Below are 7066 nucleotides of genomic sequence, written 5' to 3'. Positions count from 1 at the left end.
GTCTGCGAACGTCCTCATCAATATCTACTATAGTCTTGCGACGCTTGGGAGGTGTCTCAAAAGCATTGAGAGCATGCTTCGGGGCTGCCTTTGGAGGGAAACGGACTTTGGCTGCTCTAATCCCTTCAAAGTAAGGTCTCTCCTCCTCTGTAGTGTAGCGGATGTTGCTGATCTCACCGCTTCGGTTGGTCTTGACTCCAACGACCCTCTCATTGGGTCTAGGTGGAAGGATCCTCGTGCCGGTTGGCACCTTGATGGTGGTCTTTGTCTTGGATGATGATCCCTTGAGAAGTAGGAGTTGTGGCGGTGCGGTGAGAACTGGTTGAGCATGGTAGGATTGGGTGGAGCTGCGCTGGCGTAAAGGCATGGCTTCTAGCTGTCGCTCTGTGTTGGCCGGGACGAGAGCACGAGCGTCAGGGTCTTCCTCAGGCTTCGTGTTGAGGTTAAAGGAGACGACTTCCCAATCATCGTGGAACTTCTTGGCCATTGGAGCAGCGAGGGACTAAACAAGCTCTAATTGAAGAAGAAGAGAAGGCTTGGGTGGATTGGTGTTTGAAAACTGATGTCAGGGGTCTATTTATATAGAGGTCCCAAGTGCCTCTAGGGGTTGTTCGGGTTGCTCCCATCGATGTGCGTGCGAAACTTTCCATCTGAGGGATTATTTGAATTACCATAAGTATGTTTTCCATAATAGAGAAAATCGGGACCGAGAGGGGTCAGGAGCTGGGCGCCCGCCCACCTGACCAGGGCGCCCGCCCTCTCTCTGGCTCCTCTATGGGCCTGCGTCCTCGAGCGTGTTTCTAGATGCAAAACTAATTAGGAAAATATATGTATGACCCAAAAACGTCAGATTAAAAGTGTCGGGCTCTAATTCTCCATGGGAAGGTAAAAATGGACTACGTCTATTTCTTCTAATTCTTTATTGGGCTCTAAAAATAGTTTAAGACGTTGACCATTTACCTTGAATAATGTACCATCATCATTTTGAAGTGTGATAGCTCCGTGGGATGATGAATTGATCACCTTGAATGGTCCTTCCCATTTACTCTGGAGTTTTCCATGCCCGAAAAGCTTCACCCTAGAATTAAAAAGTAATACCTTATCTCTGGGTGCGAACTCCTTCTTCTTGATTCTCTTGTCATGCCACCGTCTCACTCTTTCTTTGTAGATCTTCGAGTTGTGATATGCTTTCTCTCGCCATTCTTCCAATTCTAATAGTTGCATTCTTCTATGATCCCCAGCGACATCTAGGTCCATATTCCATCTCCTTATGGCCCAGTGTGCTTTGAACTCTAGTTCAACAGGTAGGTGGCAAGTCTTCCCGTACACCAATTGGTATGGGGACATTCCAATTGGGGTCTTGTACGCTGTCCGGTATGCCCAGAGTGCATCGGGTAACTTGTCTTTCCATGCCGTTCCCATTTCATTTACTGTCTTCTGAAGAATATTCTTGATTTGCTTGTTGGAAGTCTATGCTTGGCCACTTGTCTGAGGATGATAGGGGGTCGCGACATTGTGACGGATTCCATGTTTTGATAGATATTGCTTGAAGCGTTTGTCAACGAAGTGTGCTCCTCCAACACTTATCACTACTCTGGGAACTCCAAATCTTGGAAATATAATTTCTTCAAACATCCTCTTTGAACTGATGTTGTCGGCATGCTTGCAAGGTAGTGCCTCTACCCACTTGGAGACATAGTCAACTGCCACCAAGATGTACTCACACTTCTTTGATGGAGGAAATGGACCCATATAGTCTATTCCCCAAACATCAAAGAGCTCAATCTGAAGGTTGTTGGTGAGTAGCATGGCATCTCTTGTGTTTATGTTTCCGTGCCTTTGTGAAAGGTCCTAATATGGCTAGAGGGGGGTGAATAGCCTATTTAAAAATTCTACAAACTCACTAGAGCAAAAGGTTAGTAAATAACAAAGCGAAGCTTTTTGCTCTAGCCCTAAAGGGGTGTTTGCAAGCCACTTACCCAACAATTCTAGTTGCTATGATCTCTATGAACACAAGAACTAAGTCTCTACAAGTTACACTAGAGAACTAAGCTACACAAGGCAAAGTAAGCAACTAAACTAATTACACTAGTTTGTGGTAAGTAAAGATAAGATGAGATATTTATACCGCCGTGTAGGGGATGAACCAATCACCAATATAAACAATCAAGCACTGGGAGAATGCCAATCAAACACAATTGACACACAAATTTTTCTCCCGAGGTTCACGTGCTTGCCAGCACGCTACGTCCCCGTTGTGTCGACCAACACTTGGTGGTTCGGTGGCTAAGAGGTGTAGCACAAACCTCGTCCTCAATAGGACACCACAAGAACCTACCCACAAGTGAGGTAGCTCAATGACACGAGCAATCCACTAATGTTGCCTTTGGCTCTCCGCCGAGGTAGGCACAAACCTCTCACAATCACCGAGAGATGGCCACGAACAATCACCAACTCATGCCAATGTTCCTCCGCTGGTCCAAGCCATCTAGATGGCGGCAACCACCAAGAGTAACAAGAAAACCGCAGCTAGAACGATCCCCAAGTGCCACTAGATGCGATCACTCAAGCAAATGCACTTGGAATCACTCCCAATCTCACAAAGATGTATAATCTATGAAGGAGATAAGTGGTGTAATACCCGATTTTAAGAACAAAACCAGATATGCACCATATGTGAGTCTTAGAAGCCAAATCTCACATATAGCTACAAATAAGGGGTAATATCAAAAGACAATGCAAAAATTATATAACGTACATAATATAAAAGAGATAACCTTTGATAGCAAACAACGGATAGACAACTCCAAACTCCGGGTATTAACTTCTCTCTACAGGATCCAACTGACTGGTTGATCACAAGCCTAAACTTCTCCTGAGGTTTGGGGGAAATAGCAAGAGTGAGTCCATGTCGAACTCCACAAGTATAGCAACTAGATTGTATAGATCCCACAATCTCATGATCAATGTGACATAAATAATGTAAAGCATTAAACAATAAACAATGAGCATATTTAACACACAAGATTCATCACCCTTAATGTAGATGTCCCCAAGGCCGCTCCTGACCGTGAGCTCGGCTAGTATACTAGTTTTAACACTCTGCAGAGGTTGTACATCTTTACCCATGAGTCATGATTTACCCTTTCGCCCGAGGTGATCAACCTCTTAACCCACTTCCAAGGAAGGTCGGCAGGGATCACTATGAAGCCTTTCAAAAGTTCGTCTAACATGTTAGGGCCGCAAGGTTTCCTTTGCGCGCAGATATAGATACCCCCCTTCCAAATGGCACAATGACGCGCAGCCTATACACATAAGGACAGGGGCTCGCACTATACCCAAAACGATTCAGCCCCTCCGCCCTTTCGGGTAACCTCTAACAAGCTAGAAAAGGTCTTCATACTGAGCTAAAGCCAGAGCCATTATAGCCCTCATGGTTGCACTGTTGTCCCGGGTGATCACGTACAGACAAATCATCAAGTTGCTAAAAAGTCATTTTTATCATTTATTACTTAACATTAATCTAGTCACAAGATCATGGTCACAGAATTAAAATCCAAATGCTATACTTGCCTTAATCCAATTGCTCTTGCTGATCTTGCTAGTTGTCCAAGGCTCTGATCTTGATCACTGGAGCACTCTTGATCACCACGAATTGCTCATCGACTAAACTCGATCATCGATCACACAACAAACGGAGATAACATATACGAAGCAAACAAGGCTACAATTAGAACAGTACACCAATCATATAAAAACAGTATGAAAAGTTTATAAAAAGATTCTACGCATCGCTACGATTTCATAGACGTAAAGATCGCGAAAATCGGAGCTAAAACGGAGAAGTTATGAATTTTCTAAGATTTTATATAGAAAAGTAATTAATTAAATAGGATCACGAAATTAAAAAGTTTCAAAACAGTGAAATAATACTTCTAACATGTAGAGCTCGTAAATACAGATCTAACGAAATTTGAATGGACAAAAACGGAGTTAAAACGAGTATCTTATGACACAGTTTTAGTGGCAAACTTGGTGAGGAGTAGATTGGTATAGAAATTCAGCATGTATATCACGTACACGGATAGTACCTGATCGGTTTCTTACAAGAGCATGCATGGCGATGATGAACTCAGAAACAATTGCGGCGATCATGAACTGAAGGCCGGTCAGCGTAGATGCCATATGTAGACGACAGCCTTGGACGATGCTAAGGCCTAGCAACGTCAACTGCACGAAAGCATGCACGACGATTCTCTGGTGGCACCGTTGATCTTTTTGCTCTGTTTGCAGCAACGATGGAGCAGGGGCTGCGGTTGAGAGTCACATGGTCTTCTCCGATTGATTCACATTTGATTATTGTGTTGTGCAGATAGAAACATCTTCGAGGAAGACAATCTAGGGCATGGACTTCTGGAGGCTTTGTGGAATTTCTCAAGCGAGAATCGATGATAGATGAAGGGCTAATCGTTAAAGTGATTTGATTGTATTTTGCCTAAAGGGTTAGTACGTATATATAGGGAGAAGAACTTCCCACCTCAACGTCAATTAGCAATATGGTACTAATTGATGTTGCACCCTTCATCTTTACTAGTAGGCCTAATTAATTATTAAAGCCCACTAACAAATAAATACATGGTCTTTAGAACTTATTATGGGCTTTGACGTTGGAAACAAATAGGAAAAGGTTTATTATTTTCGGAATTAATTATTTTTGTGATAAAATAATTCTAGAAAAGTCCAGAATTAGTAGTTAAGTCACGAAAAATACTCCAAAAGCTCTGAAAATTCGGGAAAAATTCTTAGAGACAATATGGAATATGAGGAACTCAAATAAAGTATTTGGACCTCATGATAAGGTAATTTGGAGCATCTAAAAATTAGATTATGTTCCACGGAAAAGGCCAGAAAAATTTCCGAGAAGTTATAGAGATTGTTTGACGGATGAGGAACTGAAAGGAGTGATTTGGGTGACACAAGAAATATTTTAGGAAGCTTCAAATAAAAACTTGAGCTGAAAAACAAAGAAATTTTGTTGTAGATAAAGATAAAGATGTACCGATCAAGGAAGACCGTTCTACTAAACACAATTTAAAGATTTTGCTCACTCTCAACACAAATGAGCAACAAGCAAACATTACATCAAATCGAATGCACCAGCATGTATGCACAACAATATTGCTAAATCCTTATGATAAATTTTAAATTAATAAAAATATTATTTTTCCTATATTTTCATGAGCACAAAAATACAAAACTAAATCAATTTTCATCCATTTTAAAAGGAGCAAATTTTAGGGTGTTACAATTCTACCCCCTTAAGATGAATCTCGTCCTCGAGATTCGGAAGATAGTGATCAAAGAGATATAGATTTTGAATCTTGTTCACTTCCTTGAGTAGTTATATCTTCATAGCAATGATTCCACTGCCTTACTCCAAGCTCAAGTATTTCTAAAACTTTGACGAGACTTCCACTCGTGATATCAAGGTACTTCCCCCTTATGACGAGGTTGGTTGGGGGACATTAGGGACTAATTCTCCTATCCTTTTTAGACGCTACACATCATATAGTCTTTTAAATTCGCTGTACCGAGTCTCTTGATCCAAGGTTAATTTCATCACTAAGTTTAAATTATTGGTACCTTTATCACAGTTAAGTTGCTTCACTCTCACACTATACATACAACTCTGTAGATTTTGGTGTCATCTGATCCTCATACACAATTCTTAATCTATGAGTATCAGCAATGACATATATCTTCATTAATATTCTGTTAATGGGATGATATCTTGAATCAAAACCAATTCACCAAGCACTTGTGATCCTCACATATGATCCAACACTAGCCAATCCGTCTCATTGTAACTCCCTTAATTGGGCTACCCCCCTTAAAAGGGTCAACTAGGGGACACAAGAAAGGTAGCTTGCTTGTTTCTAGACAAGTTAACTATCATTGAGAACTTCTGACATACCAAAGAACTTATGTGCAAGCGAACAAACATGTATCCTGAAATTTTCTCATGATATGAAAACACCAGCGTAGTAAAATGGACATAACTCTTATTCTGTGAATCCAATAGAGTTGTAGCTTATAGCGTTAGAAAACTTACGAAATTCCCTACAACTTTCACGTAGAATAGCTCTTTAGATTCTGTCTTTAAGCTTAGGTAAAACAACCAAACTTAATATCCATCCTGACAATGTCTCAGCAAAGGTACAGTAGCTTCCAGGAGTTATATCTCGAGCTACTTAACTCATTTGGGGATTATCCTTAAAATTTTGAAAATCTTAGGAAATCCTCTACAACTTTCGTATACCACGTTTTCCCAGATTCTGTCTTTAACTTAGCTGAAATTAGGAAAATGCCAGATCTGTCCAGATTTTGAAAACAGAACAGAGACATCCAATTGTACATATTATACCTTGGGTTCTACTTATCCAAATTAGTTCCAGCTTATACTGTTGGAAAGCATAGTAAATTGTCTACATCTTTTCTATAGAACACTTTTCCAAATTCTATAGCTATATTTGTCTCAAACAGTAAGCAACCAAAACTGGTCCAGGTTCTTGACAGCACAGTTGTATCATCTTGCGATTTTTGTAACTTCCAAACCATAAAAGCTATGAGGGTGATTCTTGTGGTCAGAGAAAGATCTTGAAGTCTATTTGTTCCCAGAAAAATTTGATAAACCTTGCACGATCAGAACTTGAGATACACCAGCTTTATTGCAGACTGCTCCAGAAATCAGCAAGGGATAGAAACAAGAGATAGCCAAACCCAACTACTTATTTCATTAATCCTTATGCCTTAGGTCCATAAACTAATGAAATTGTGGAGAAATCCCACAAGATCATTGCAATCATTACAAAGATCCAAATCAAGCATAAGCATAATAACAAACCAACTAAGCACACTTCACTCAACATGCGATACTATCGTTCTCTTCATAGTAAGGGTAGAGATCTTAAAATTCTTTTTCAACTACGTAAGCAGGTGGTAAGAGAAGATTCTAAAAGCTATTCAAATCAAGGAGTGAAGATGAGAACAAGTATACTTTTAAAAT

The sequence above is a fragment of the Sorghum bicolor genome, chromosome 5, assembly GCF_000003195.3.
Source record: "Sorghum bicolor cultivar BTx623 chromosome 5, Sorghum_bicolor_NCBIv3, whole genome shotgun sequence".
Lineage (NCBI taxonomy): Eukaryota > Viridiplantae > Streptophyta > Magnoliopsida > Poales > Poaceae > Sorghum > Sorghum bicolor.
This window is presented reverse-complemented; position numbering follows the sequence as displayed.